The sequence below is a fragment of the Haliotis rufescens genome, unplaced genomic scaffold (genome assembly GCF_023055435.1).
Source record: "Haliotis rufescens isolate VD_foot unplaced genomic scaffold, xgHalRufe1.0.p SCAF_14, whole genome shotgun sequence".
NCBI lineage: Eukaryota > Metazoa > Mollusca > Gastropoda > Lepetellida > Haliotidae > Haliotis > Haliotis rufescens.
Window position 1 is genome coordinate 28,085,547 of NW_025963824.1, and position 16,186 is coordinate 28,101,732.

Genomic DNA, 16,186 nt, shown 5'->3' on the forward strand with positions numbered 1-16,186 from the left:
GGCCTCGATTTCGTCAAGCCTGGTTTCTGATTAATCGACCCTGGACTTGTGTTGTTGACCTAGGGCGCCCTGTGCGAGGCCGATCATTAACAATTTGTCATACGCTTTCTAGGCACCAAAGTGTCTTCGAATGGTTCTTATGTTTCTCTCATTCCTTTGCAGTTGTGTATAGAGCAGGCAACAGGACGCTGAGATCGAGGCTGTTGGTGACTAACGTCTTGTCAAGCAGAAACGAGCCTGTCTATCAGATCTTCACTGACGACTTTTCACCCAAGATATACCCAAATTTAAACCTTAAAGGCGTCAAAGCAGTGACATATTTTCCCTTCGTAGCGTGCACGTATTGTGTCCCAACCTTATCAAAGTAAACTCTTAGCTATTTCTGTTGACACAAATATCAAAACGACAATAAAGGAAAACATTATTTGCAATGCAATGGCTATTGACGACAAGAGGAATCTTCTTGTACTAGCTGTGCTATACGCAAAGTCTGCCGTTTACACATTGACATCCGATGGACGCAAGTACAGCCTGCTCTTTCACTTGAATATGATAAAAGAACAGAAGCGGATGTTCCCGACGGCCATAGCCATGGACACGAAACTAGACCTAGTCTATATCTGTCTTCATCAGAGCATAATATCAGTTGATTTTGAGGGGAACACAACAGAAATTAAAAGGGGTCGGAACTTATTTGCTATGACTTTTCATTCACATGAAAATGTCCTCTACTACAGTGATGGCGACAAACTAAAGAAACTGTCCTTATCCGGTAAAAAGGAAATCCAAATCAAATATTTCCACGTCTGGGTGACACAACTTGTATATTACAAGGGTTATGTTCATGCCAAATTGTTCCGTAATATTTATATTCACAGTATTCCAACAACCAATCAAAATAAACCTTTCTCAACGAAAATACCACTAAAAAACAAAAAGCAAAGGGTTCTGTGTACTCTGCCTTGAGGATGTTCCATCCATATCAACACGTATTTGATTCTTTCTGGGAAAGAACTTTTGGACTTTTTTCGATCTTCATCAGACACATGTTTACGACGAAACCAAATTCACGTATAATTGTAGAGGTAATCCCTCACTTTTGAATAAAAGTATTGTTAAAAAAGTCTGCGTGTATGTGATTAATTATTTTACCTTTCTAAGATAGGTATTTGTAAATGAAAACGATTTGAAATAACTGTTAAAAAAACGAATGGGTCCTCTGTGCACATCATTTCACAAGAGAGGCAAGTGAGTCAGTGAGTGAGTTGGGTTTAACGCCGCTTTTAACATTATTCCAGTTATATCACGGCGAGTCAGCTTCATGTGGGAGGAAAGCCCGAAGTCTAAGACGTTTACCACTTCGGTGAAACCCACGAGCACGGGTATGGTGTTGACAAACCTAGAAACATAATCGGGGCGAACCGGGATTCGAACCCACAATCATAGGTTTCTGGCGTGCCCAAGGGACGCAACTCTGCACAGCGAATCGCGGCGCCTTAGACGACTGGGCCACCCGTGCCCCCTGAGAGACAAGTTGGGAAACCACTCACTGTCATAAACTGACGGCCAAAAGAAACTTTAGAAATGTAACGGCAAAAAAAACAAATACAAGTTCAAACTTAATCAAAGCAAAACACATCGTCCAAACACAACAATGCTCTATGCAGAAAGTGATACACGTACCACGTCACGCTATTGTGTTGAATAACGAAATATTGAAAACACTTGCCGCTTGTGCAGCCAAAACTACACGTGCAGTAAGAGTATACAAATGGTACGGACGGCATGTCAGACACTCACACTGATTGAAAACCACCACCGAAACACCACGACTGATACTCCAACAACGCGTGCGGGCCCTGCAACCTGATGCAACCGGGCAGACATCAGGCAGGCCACGAACTGGCAGAACCAGGGTAACTAGGCCCAATGAGGACCGGTACTTGCGTACTTTGCATCTCTGGAATCGATTCTTGACAGTGAAGTCATCAAGCGACGAATGCCTTAGGGACATACTGCCATATAACAGTGTTGCATCGTAACCTGTTTTACAGTTCGCATACGCAGCAAGCCATGCGCGTTTGTAGACAACTATAGACAGAGGTCAAGTTTAAGATATTCGTACCCCCACCGTTGAGATTTCAATCTTAGCTAGGATCCCGATCTTAAATCCAAGCCTAACATCCATTATAATTAAAATTTCTCTGTGCAAGTGGGCCCAGGAATAGTACCATGGACATTGTTTTTAGCAGATAATTCCTGATTGTGGAAAAGCTTGTGTGCTTTTACTTTCTTGAAACATTCTGAGAATCAAACTATGGTCCTAACCTACAAGACGGCAAACACTCGTAGTAGTAACTGCAATAGTAGTCAAAGTGGCGTTAAACTGAGCTCACTCATTCAGAAACACAACGCAAGTGGACAGGAAGAGAAGGAGAACAGGTCATATGAACATGAATTTTATTCAAAACAGGTTAAAAACATATGTTACCGATTTGTATGAATTATTCCGTGTTGTCAGGGACACCTACCTACACAATGCGACACAATATTATCGGCTTGGGGTTCCTTTTTATCGTAAGTATATGAAATTCTTGCTTCTTATTCTGTACGCTGGCAGTGACTAATGAGTCAAGAAAATAGAGGCTTGCATATATCTGGTTATCATAGTACAACAAGAAAAACACAGGTGTCTTAAACGAAGCTATTTTCAGTATGTTGTTTGTCATCAAGGATATTCGAAGTACATCACGTTGCTTACCGATATACACCACATCTTCTATTGGGTCAAAGTCTATACTTTGCAAAGAAGACCCCTGGAATAACACGTTCCTAATTTTTCCATTCAAGTCTGCTGAAAGGATTTTGTTCCGTAAACACATATAAACGAAATCGCGTTCGAGATCCATGGCCAAAGCAGTTGGAAAGTCATATCTATCCCCTGATGGTTGGCTAATGTTAAACAAGAGTTTGTATCCTTCTCCATCTGGTTTCATGGTGTACATGGCAGACCAAGGAAGTCCTATTGCTAATACGAGGAGGTTTCTAGTCACATCCACAGACATGGCAGAACATACAATGTTTGATTTCATCTTCTCTACAGTGCTGTCGCCTAAGGTAAAGTAGGAAAGTCTGTATGGGTCTGAAAGTGACAATATTACCCTCCTCAAGGCCCCCAAATAGCCTGTGGCTTTAACCTTCTTTGAAGTGAGATTGGGATATACAGCAACGGACTTGTTGTCCATATGGAACTTGTAGAAAGGTTGTTCTGTAGGAGACATGTACTCTATGGCTAGGAGGCGTGGTAAGATGGCATGCGCAACTCGGTGTTCCCCAGCGGAGACTGAAAATGAATACAAAGAGAAATAATAGTTTGGAACAAATACCTCTTTCAATCTTAACGGGGCGGTCGGGTAGCCTAGGGGTTTAAGCGTTCGCTCGTCACGCCGAAGACCCGGGTTCGATTCCCGACATGGGTACATTGTGTGAATCCCATTTCTGGTGTCCCCCGCCGTGATATTGCTGGAATATTGCTAAAAGCGGCGTAAAACCAAACTCACTCACTCATTTCAATCTTACAAACAAAGCCGATCGAGACTGAGTTTGACCTTCGGGCATCTGGACGAATCATCTGGACAAATACTTGGGTAAAATATCAGCGTTTAATTGAGAGGTCATTCTTGGGTCAGGTCAATGATTATGAAGGATAACTTCGTTTAACTAAGATACCACTACCAATCCCACCATCGCCAATGGCTGTCCTATCTACGAATCGTCGAATTTAAGTTGAATATCATGTTACGTCATACAATTTACTTGTTTTAGTTAAAGGTGCGGAAATCCCTGTGTAAGACCCGTGAAGATCCGGGGTAGAATAGGTCTTCAGCAACCCATGTTGCCGTAAAAGGCGACTATGCTTGTCGTAAGAGGGACTAACGGGATCGGGTTGACAGGCTCGCTGACTTGTTTAATGCATGTCATTGTATCTCAATTGCGTGGATCGATGCTCATGATATCAATCAATCGGAGTCAGTATACTGTGTCTGAGTGGGGTATTCATGTTAAACTGCGGCATCGTATCTCAGTGAGCTAGCACTATAAATCGGCATCAGTCCGGACTAGTACAAGCAGCCACACAAACACACACACGTACATGCACGTCGCTATATCAGTGCAATAATCTTGGACAAGACGTTAAACCCCATTTCTTTGATTTCCAAAACTTGTACCGGATTGTGTATTTATATAATCTATATAGCTTTGCTTTTGCATGTATTCTGTTCTCTTACCAGTGTTAACACTTGTGCCACAGGACAGAGTGCCTGCTCTGCTGTAGAAGATCCTGGAGTACTTGGCACATGTCCTGGTCAGTGAGGCTAACACTCTGGTGTCAGTCTGAAGGAAATAGTTATTTTCATTTTATAGAAATGCATGGAGCCGATGGTTCTGTAACTCATCTGTGATTTTCGATGTGAGACTTGCTGCAAATCTGAATACAAGTTTGCATGTTTGTTTGTTGTGTTTAATACCACACTCGGTAACATTTTAGCTAAAAACCGTCGGCTATAAAGTAATTGAAACTGGACTAGATATGCCAGTGATTGACATCATGACCAACGTTTAACCGGGGGTAAGATAACACCCATTTCGATTAATAATCCGTGGTAATCCGGGGGGGGGGGGGGGGGAGAAGAAGGGTTAAAGCGTTCGCTCGTCACCCCGGATATCCGGGTTCGATTCCCGACGTGGATACAACGTGTGAAGCCCATTTCTGGTGTCCCCCACCCTGATATTGCTGAAATATTGCTAAAAGCGGCGTAAAACCAGACTCAATCAATCACTAACTATTCAAACAGCAATGCTGTTCACAGAGACTCTGTTAGTGAAAGCAGTCGCTTTGGTCGATGTTCCAGCCACCTCACAGCAAAGAACATCAGAAATACATGGATAATTAAGTCATACATTGAACCATGTGATGAAATGAACCATGGCTAGGTTCTTTGTGGGACGAGCAAATGCTACGCCACATCCCCTATCCATCAAATGAAAGGATGAACTAAATACCTGTTTGTTGTTGACATGTGTCGTTGCCCCGTGGGATAAGCTAGCACGGTTCTGTATCCTACATGAGAGGTGGCAGCTCGAGAACAGATATTCCGAGCACCCCAATGTGTCCTCGCAGAGCTCTTTACACATGTTGGGCCCAAACCATCTCCTTGTCTCACGCAAGTCAATTAGGACCAGCATTTGTAGGACCACCGTCACAGTGGTCCCTTGGCTGGATAGAAGCAACATCCCTTTATCTTCGTGTGACTGTGATGGGAGAAAACTATACACCTTTACAGTTCCGAAGCCAGAGTTTTGCATGTACAAGCTAACGAAAGTTGACCATAATTTGAATAATTGATTGTTTCAATAAAAAAGGATCACGGGAGTGGGGTTTTATTAAGTTGAATGGTGGTACTTGACATAAAACTTTAATGAGATCAGTAGCAAGTCGTTCAATTCGTAATTGCCGAAGTCAGAACTGGAAATTAATGGTTACAATTAATGATAATAAATGTCTGATCTGGACACTCAAAAGTAATGTTAGCGAGTGACAATTGTGGTGATATCATTTTCATAAGACATAATAGGTATATTTGACTCAGCAAAACGATTTCCAGTGAGAATGCTATATACATTAAATCAAGTGTGCTGTTCAAATGTGTAAGGGATGGCAAGAAAGTAAAGAGGTACATATGTCAAGACAAGGCTATAACCTTTAACCATCGTCTTCTCACGGACCGCCTCCGTGGTCTAGTGGTAGAGCGTCCGCCCGGAGAGCGGAAGGTCCGGGGTTCGATCCCCGGCCGCGTCATACCAAAAGACGTTAAAAGATGGTACTTGTTGTTACCCTGTCTGGCGCTCGGCATTAAGGGTCTAAAACAAGGACTGGTCGGCTCGGGGTCAGTATACTGTGTCTGAGTAGGGTATTCATGTTAAACTGCGGCATGGTATCTCAGTGGGATAGCACTATAAATCGGCATCAGTCCGGACTAGTACAAGCAGCCATACAAACACATACACGTACATGCACGTCGCTATATAAGTGCAATCATCTTGGACGCGACGTTAAACCCCATTTCACCTCACCGTCTGCTCACGATCACATAGTCGTGTAACTTTAAATTCAATGCATCAAGTCATATCACCAATGAAAGAGTCTCAACCGTCAAAATGCATGTATAAATTATATTGACAGTTGTCGCCGACTTCCAATTGGTGGCGATCCGGGTTAGAACAGGTCTTCAATATATATAATGAACTCCCATACAACCTATGCTTACTGTAAAAGGCGACTATGCTACACTTATGAACGTCAATTTTGCGGTCAGGTGACCGACCTCTCGTCCAATTGAAAAGCAGTATATCTTGTAAAAATTCAAATTAAAAAAATTAAAAGCATGTAAACGTTGTTAATTAAAACATCCCTAAAACATTTCACTAAATGTTCCGGCAATGTTTTAAAAAATGTTTTATTTACGTGATTTTGTGTGGTTCCAGAAACGTTTTAGAAACATTTTCCAGAAACATTTGGTCATAATGTATCTAAAATGTTTTTGTATTCATTTCAACAGTAAAACATAACTAAATATGTTGTGTTAGATTTGCAGACAGGTTAAGCCTTTGCTATATGTTCTGTGAAAGGTTGTGTGCATTGGTTGTGCGTTTTGTCACGTGGAGTGTACCAAAAGGGGTACAAATTTCGATAGTGACCCATCTGCATTTAAAACAATTTAACAAACATCAACATATTAATTCGTGGTCAAAGGGAGACTACTCTTGATACATTTTGCATAGGCGCATCATGTAAATAATTGCTTGGTGCATCATGTAAATAATTGCTTGGTGCATCACGTAATGCATGTCAGCCAGGCGAGGCAGAATGGCGCTCATTTCTTCGAAAGTGCCACCTAATGGAGAGTATATAGCTTTAAGTTAGGTTAGGGTCAATATTGGCGATACACGCGGCGTTGTAGCGGCTTGAGTGGACGACACGACCTTTTCGGCGGGAAGTTCAGACGCACGGAGTGGAGCGAAGCGGGACAGGCTGAATCCTGGCATGGAACCAAATGTGAACAAGAATCAAAATTCCTCAACAGGTGAAAACACTATTAATACAGCTATTGATTTCGGAAAAAAATGTTTATCCTAATGCTAGAGGTATAGGCCAATTTGAGCTTTTAGATTTCACAATCCCTTCGAACCACAGTAGCCTAGTTGTTGCTTAAATATTTCTTGATAATTAACACCACGAGTGTCAGAAATGCACTATCCTATATTATATCTTTACGCAAGGCTAGACACCCTGTACAGCCCCGCTCACCTGGTTGTCACAAAGGCAGTGTGCAGCTTAGGCTAATTCAAACTTAAGCAATCCGTTTTTTGGTTTGGTTTGATGTTTAACCCCGCGTCCAGCAATATTCCAGCTATATGACGGCGGTCTGTAAATAATCGAGTTTGGACAAGACAATCCAGTGATTATTATCATGAGGATTCAGGAGGCGTTTTGTTTTTTTTTTACTAAAAACATGTGGGGTAGATTAAAAGCAATCTAAATCAAAATCTAATTAATTTAAGCCGTTTGTCAGTCCACCGTATCAGTGAATAAATTTGAAAGGCACATACCGTGTCGAATGCCACTTCTCTGTTGTCAGAGACCCGTGAAGATCCGGGGTAGAATAGGTCTTCAGCAACCCATGCTTGCTGTAAAAGGCGACTATGCTTGTCGTAAAAGTCTACTAACTGGATCGGGTGGTCAGGCTCGCTGACTTGGTTGATGCATGTCATCGATTCCATTTGCTTGTGTTTAGGTCTTCATGTCTGTCTGAGACAAAAGACATGACCCCTCGGGTTCTATTAAGATACCACAAACAGTGAGTGTTTGGTGGACATACTTTACTTACTAGGCAAGATGGCGGAACACCCGAAAAGTAGTGACGTTATACAAATGACGTCATACACAAATGCTGCTAGTAGTGAGACTACTTGTCACAGCGTGGATCGATGTTCATGATGTCAATCACTGGATTGTCTGGTCCTGACTCGATTATTTACAGACCGCAGTCATATAGCTGGAATATTGCTGAGTGCAGTGTTAAACAACAAACCAAACCCAAACCAAACTCTGTTGTCTGTTGTTATAATGCTTACCTGCAAAATTTAGTTTCCTAAACAGCATTTATGGGGGTTGTGGGGTAGCCTAGTGGTTAAAGTGTTCGCTCTTCACACCGAAAATCTGGGATCGATTCCCCAAATGAGTACAATGTCTGAAGCCCATGTCTGGTGTCCCCCAGTCTGAATTTTGCGAAGAGTGGTGTAAAACCCAACTCACTGACTGAACAACATATTCTTCATTTCAGCCTCGAGGGACCCGAGTCAGGATCCGAGCCAGAGCGAGAAGGTTACACAGAACCCAGTGACCACGCAAGAGTCTGATCTACATGGTAAGTGGGAGAACCCAGGTGGTAGATAGTATCCCTGTCCAACTGTGGAAATGTGGTCACTTCGTCATGTAACAAATATCAGCCAGAAAGTTCACTCCACAAACCGTCATATGAACAGTCTCTACAATAACAAGCTGATGAATGTAATTTTTTTACTTATCCTGCATTACTGCATCTACTGCTTACCTCATGACAAAGAAAACAGCACCTTGCGATGGTCCATGGTGAAGAAAAAATGTTCCGTTTGCAGTTTACTTTTCACGTGAAGATCCGGGGTAGAATAGATCTTCAGCAACCCATGCTTGCCGTAAAAGACGACTGTGCTTGCCGTAAGGGGCGACTAACGGGATTGGGTGGTCAGGCTCGCAATTTTTATTTTTTTTGCAAGGACCAATGGCCGCTGTCATGCGACCGTCCCTTGTGATGTCACATCTGATCATATTCCTGCTTGTCACCAAACAGACATGTTGTCCCCCGTGTGGTCCTACAATTTCTGGCTTAATTTTGTGATCATCACTCTGCTGCAATGTTAAATTTCATCTGCGACAGGTGAAGTATACCTTATCATATATGTTCACTTTTTGTGTAGTAAAAATGTGTGTATTCCACTTGAAAAGGCTTTTTCTTCTACCTGGCTCGTTGATTCCTGCCATTTTGTAATTGCATTACATGTTTGTCTCCTACATTCGAGGCAATCATTATCGTATGCAATTCTTGGCGAGGTGTTACATTGTGTATATGTAAATAGTTTAAGCCGTTTTGGCATTATCAAGAGTTTCACGTTTGTATTTAAATACACTTCAAACTCGTAGGTGGGTTGTCGGTATGTACAAGTCTACTTTCACTACAACTTTGCGTATTACGTCGCCAGACACGATTGTGAATAGTGTACCGGTCCTCCACAGTGATGGTTGCAGTGATGCCGGTGCACCCGTCGTACGGCGCACCCGGATGTATGGCGCTTCTACCTGACTGGCATCAGGGCGCACCTCGATCCTATCGACACCTATGGAAAAAAAAATTAAAATTGTATTAATTAATTTGGAAAAAGGCCTCTTGCAACTGTATTTCAGTATATCAAGTAGGCCAGTACCCTGTATACTGCAGGATAAAATTTCTGTATTAATGTTGTGGAATTGGGTTGCATTGAAACTTGCAGGCACTGACATGTAATTGCAAAAAATGTCACCATGTTTGAAAATGTGTTGCTTAGCAACTGCATTATTTTATTCAGGATATATCTGATTTATTTACTCACTCACCTAAAATAAATACCTAAAATCTCAAATGAAAGAATAAAACAAAAGTCATTTCGTTGTGTCTAGTAAATACTGGACTTTCAAATATTCCTGGTTCCATCGTAAGCCCTCACATTGGTTAATTTCAGTGTCGTTTCCTAAATGCGACACAAACTACAGCTCATCAAAAACGTTTCACCATTATTTTCATAAATACGCCACAGAAACTTTGTTTTCCATTCTGTGATTGTTCATTTACTAACGCCAATGTGTCGGGTTTTTTCTTTCCGTGTACATTGTCAATAACTGGTGTCAAAATAGAATTTACCAACTAGTCAGGGATCGGATACATGGAAATGTCTTCATCCCCCCTAAAATTCCACATTTTGATGGGCTTCATGTTTTGCTACAATAACTGTTATCAAAGCAAACAACATATTTTTCTGTGTCGTTTGCTGCACCGATTTTCTCCCCGGTGAATGGAACCTGCCGTTTCCCCTCAACATGGGTGGCTGTTAACAGGAGTTCATTTCAAGCTCCAGACAGTGACGCATCTGCGATCATCAAAATGGGGGGACCACCATCGCGTAGCATACCCTGCAGCAGATTATATGACTGTTCAAAATAATGGTTTGACTCAGATATTAAATAAGCTCAAAATTGTGTTTCGTGAATTAGCTCTGCTGTACGCTTGCTGAAAAAGCTTCATTGTGTATTTACGCGGGCTATTTTTATAATTTGATTTTTTCATTCAATGCATGCGTTTCTGTACGCAAATCAATTGAAAGTAATGTGAAACTTCGTATCTCTAATGTTTCAAGGTGAGTTGATGTCATTGCCAATCACTTCAGACACAATTTCACTGAAATTAATGTGAACAAAATTAATGAAATCTTGGATAAAAGTAATATAATGGATTACAAACATAAGTCCAGATACACAATGAACACTTTTATAGCCAGATAGTGTTATAACGGGACGAACTTGCGTACTTCAGTAAGGATGTGTTGACATACTTCTTCCAATGTTCGAGTCACGATAATAACTTCAACTTGTGGAATAATATCAAAGCTCATGGTATATGTGTATTAGCACACACTGGTTGTCCAACAGTAGTCAAATATTGTATTCCTGTATTTTACTCTTCAAAGAATACATATTAAGGGAGGCTCTTCTCCCGGGTTGATTGTACACAACTGATTTTTTTGGTTACATACTTGTTTGAACAACAAGAAGAAGAAAAGGACACCTGCTCGCACTGTGTTTTCAAAAGCCATTTCCTGAGAACCAATTCTTATATTCTTTTAAGCTTTGTAATATCAAACAGCTATGGTACTGACGTAATCATTTTGTGAAGCTCTGTTCATCCAACGTTAACACTCTTTAGCCGTACATGGAATAAGCTACAACTACTGGAAGTAATTGTGAACGAAAGATTTAAAACATTAAATACATAATCCTTAATTGCATGAACAAGCTGTCATTAATTGTTGTCCTGGTTTTCTAGCAGGAATGACGTGACAGGAAGCGTCATTAACACCTCTGACACTATACATTAGACATGATACACCAGCCCTGTGCTTCGTTACCACCCCGGGGCGGGCGGGTAGCCTAGTGGTTAAAGCGTTCCCTCGTCACGCCGAAGACCAGGGTTCGATTCATGACATGGGTACAATGTGTGAAGCCCATTTGTGGTGTCCCCCGCCGTGATATTGCTGGAATATTGCTAAAAGCGGCGTTAAACCATACTTACTCGCTCACTCACTCGTTAACACCCCAGGGGCACGGGGGCCCAGTCGTCTGAGGCGCCGCGATTCGCTGTGCAGAGTTGCGTCCCTTGGGCATGCCAGAAACCTATGATTATGGGTTCGAATCCCGGTTCGCCCAAATTATGTTTCTAGGTTTGTCAGCACCATACCCGTGCTCGTGGGTTTCACCGAAGTGGTAAACGTCTGAGACCTGATCACTTCGGGCTTTCCTCCCACATTAAGCTGACACGCGGTGATATAACTGGAATACTGTTAAAAGCAGCGTTAAACCCAACTCACTCACTCACTCACTCAGGTTAACACCCCCAGGTTGTCTTATTGCTGACAACTATACCGACACCTGGTGTCAAGCATCTCACTCTTCTTCCACTCGAGTTATGACGTATCATGTCATGAAACTTCAACGTCCAACTTTGGAGCATAAAGAATATTTCGGGTTAATTAACATGAATGTGATTGTCTCCGTGCCTGTGAGACAAGAAAGACTGGTAGTAAAGGCTAGGGGCTCTCACAGAGTGACTAAACGAAGATAAATGGATTGTATTAAATGTTACACCTCTCAGTCATTGTTTGTTTTTCCATGATCAAAAGTACATTATTTGTAAGACGGTTTTTAAGTCAGATCAAACACTCCTCCTTGGTTTTGGTAGAGATTGTAAAACCTGAGGTAGCAGGGGATAAAGTAGGTAAATTTATAAGGCACACATTTGTCGAAAGGCAAAACTTATATCTGTATCCAGTAGTTATAATGCTTACCTGCATTATATAGTTTTCTGAACAGCATATATGGGGGTGACGGGGTAGCCCAAGGTTAGAAACTAACCGTTTTTGTCCACTAGTCCACTATAATGATAACATGTAGCAAAACCCTTAAAATGGGCCAATTTCTACTAGTCCTTAGGATACCTTTACTATTGGGCAGTTTGGTAAGGACTAGTGCCAATTTCTAATGCTGGGTAGCCTAGTGGTTAAAACATTTGCTCTTCACACCGAAAATCCGAGATTGATTCCCCAAATGTGTACAATGTGTGAAGCCCATGCCTGGTGTCCCCCGGCCTGATATTGCTGGAATATTGCTGGAATATGTAAAACCCAACTCACTGACTGAACAGCATATTCTTTGTTTCAGCCTCGAGTAACCCGAGTCAGGATCCGAGCCCAAGCGAGAGGGTTACAGAAATCCCAGTGACAACACAAGTCTGACCTACAGGGTAAGTGGGAGAACCCAGGTGGTAGATAGTATCACTGTACAACTGTGGACACGTGGTCACATCATCATGTAACAAATATCAGCCAGAAAGTTCACTCCACAAACCTTCATATGAACAGTTCCTACATTAACAAGCTGATAAATGTAGCCTCTTATTATCTTATTAATTTTAAACAAGTGAACAATAATGAGTAAAACAAACAAAACAGGCTGACATAAAGCAATGTAATATCTTTTATCCTATTGGGGGGGTGGTCAGGTAGCCTAGTGGTTAAAGCGTTAGCTCGTCACGCCGAAGACCCGGGTTCGATTCCCGACATGGGTACAATGTGTGAAGCCCTTTTGTGGTGTCCCCCGCCGTGATATTGCTGGAATATTGCTAAAAGCGGCGTAAAACCATACTCACTCACTCACTCTGAATTGTTGTCAGCCATGTTGGAAATGTTACTGGTATATCCATGTTCGTGTCAACACTTTGAGGTGTAAACAATGTAGATGTAGGACAAAGATGTCGGGATGTGTTTACTCCATCACCAGCAGACTGTAATTGTAATATCTATTATCCTATTATAATGTCAAACAGCAATTGTACTGATGTCATCATCTTCTGAAGCTCAGTTGATCAAACATTAACACTCTCCATCCATTAACAGAGCTCCAGATAACTTTTTGAGCAATTGAATTTGTACTCTAGGGTTCTTATTTTGATTGGGTTATAACATTTTTCCTTGTGTAACCAATATCACTCATCCATTCATCACTCTATTGGGTTTTTCCCATAATTAGTGAACATTTTAAGATTTAAAAAAATGAAATAATTTTTTACTTGTATATAACTGTTCTAAATATATTGGCTTGACTTAGAAATTAAATTAGCTCATAACTGTTTCGGAAATTAGCTCCGGTGTACGCATGCTGAAAAAGGTTTATTGGGTATTTACACGTGCTGTTTTTATACATTTGAGTTTTTCCTTTAATGCACGTGTTTTTGTACGCAGGATTATGGATAGTAATTGGGTTTTGAATATTTTGGGGGAGTATTTCACGCAAATACCAGCTGATCTGTAGCTCTGCATTAATAGAATAATTTCAAACATCATAATCCTTGTTTACGTGAAACAAGCTGTCACCATGTACCTTAATTGAATTGTCAGCCATGTTGGAAATGTTTAAGGTGTATCCGTGTTCGTGTCACGTATCAAGACTTTGAGGTGTAAACAGACAGTTTACATGTATGACAAAGATGTCAGGATGTGTGTATAGAGTGTACTTGGTTTTACAGCGATGCCATCACCAACAGACTGCCTCAACCTCTATGACGCCAGCTGGGGGGGGGAGGCTGGAGAAGGTGAGGCGGATACTGTCTGCAGGTAAAGTCAATATCAACTGTAGAGTTGAGGAGTATAGCAGAACACCAGTGATGGAGGCAGCATACAAGGGACGCAGAGGGAAGGTGAGGCGGATCCTTTCTGCAGGTAAAGTCAACATCAACTGTAGAGTTGAAGAGTACAGCAGAACACCAGTGATGGAGGCAGCATACTAGGGACACAGAGAAGTGGTGGAGCTCCTTGTGAGTTAAGGCGCCGATGCCACTGGTGGACGATGACGGTAACACCATCCTTCTTTTCCTTCCACCTGTTATGGAGGAGACCTGGAGACAGTGAAGTTAGGCCTGTCTTTGAACGTAGCGGTCATCAACAGTAGAGGATGGGGGCAGCAGGACATCGGTGGTGTCGGCAGTATGGGAGGGCTTACAGAGAAATAGTGGAACTCCTTGTGAGCAAAGGTGCTGATGTGTTGGACGATTACGGTGACAACACCCTCCCTTGGGCCTGTCGGGAAGGAGACTTAGAGACGCAGTCCAGTTTTGACGCCAGGAACAACAGTGGGTAGACAGCAGCCGACAAGGCGAGACTGGGGATATCAGCGAGTGGTGGATCCCGTGGAGTCCCATGACGCTGAGTGACATCAGTGGAGTGTTTGTGTAGACGGTGAAGGAGGATGGTGTCATGGACAGTAGCATGGTCTGCCGCACTAGTCGTCATGTGTAAATGTGTCATGATTTAATTGAAACTGTTATTGAAGATAATTAAAACTTGTAGAATGTGAAATTGGGCCCGTGACTGAGTTTGGGATGCAGTGATGCACACAATTATCACAGACATATTCATGGTTCTAATACCTGTTCTTTCGATTCCCGACATGGGTACAATGTGTGAAGCCCATTTCTGGTGTCTCCCGCCTGATATTGCTGGGATATTGCTAAAAGCGGCTTAAAACCATACTCACCCACTCACTAATACCTAATCTTTTAAGAATCCTAGACATTACTTCTTTTCATGTCGCAACTATTGCAATCTTCGTAGTTATATGTAGTGCTGCATAAAAGGATATGATTCACATTTTTTGGAAATGCTCAAACATCTACTGATAGTAACCTTGCTGTTACACAATTCACTTGTTTTCACTGTAAAGTAAAAAGATTTAACATTTATATATGTGGTTTTTTTTACAATTACATCAATCTAATAGTTTTTTGATTATGTGATATGATGGTATGCTGACGTTTGTGTGTACAAGCATGTATGTGGGTTGTTTTTTGCCACACATGTTTAATGTATAATTTACTGGACTCAACTCTTTTTAGATACGGACTTGGTTATGTGGAAATAAATCGGCCTTTTTATCAGAAATAGAGTAACGTGTGATAGATAATAGCTATCAACGATGGCAAATGGATATTAATAACAACACAAAATTGACAACATACTCCACGTACGAATCTCTTTTAAACTTTGAGTACTAATTTACTCATGTAAATCTAAGAATATATATACAAGCAATCATTATCCAGATTTTCATGAGGTCACAATCTAATGATTGAACTTGGACGTAGATCTTGCATTGACAAAGAATGTCGACTATGGACCCGTGAAGATCCGGGGTAGAATAGGTCTTCAGCAACCCATGCTTGCCATAAAGGCGACTCTGCTTGTCGTAAGAGGCGACTAACGGGATCGGGTGGTCAGGCTCGCTGACTTGGTTGATGCATGCCATCGATCCAAAATGAGTGGACGATGCTCATGATGTCAATCACTTGATTGTCTAGTCCAGACTGGATTTTTACAGACCACCGTCATATAGCTGGAATATTGCTGAGTGCGGCGTTAAACAACAAACAAACTGTTCTGCTACTGTTTTATTTTGTACATGTATATACAGCATCCACAGATTTAGGAAAACAGTATATTCACCCTCAGTACTCGTGAACTAACATCTTTTGTCACTTTTATCAATTCTGTATGTTATGCATTGTTGAATCTAGCTAAAATATATTGGTTTGCCTTTAAAATCAGCCCGGAGAGCGGAAGGTCCGGGGTTCAATCCCCGGCCACGTCATACCAAAAGACGTTAAAAGATGGTACTTCTTGTTACCCTGTCTGGCGCTCGGCATCAAGGGGCTAAAACAAGGACTGGTCG

The 16,186-nt window shown here is 41.7% G+C and overlaps 1 long non-coding RNA gene across 1 annotated transcript; it reads left to right on the plus strand.

Moving 5' to 3' along the window:
- The first annotated feature begins 6,888 nt into the window (after positions 1–6,888).
- Positions 6,889–15,200, plus strand: LOC124131285. Its single transcript, XR_006860631.2, has 4 exons — positions 6,889–7,145; positions 8,406–8,489; positions 12,626–12,707; positions 13,989–15,200. It is a non-coding gene; the product is annotated as an uncharacterized LOC124131285 (long non-coding RNA).
- The last annotated feature ends 986 nt before the right edge of the window (positions 15,201–16,186 follow it).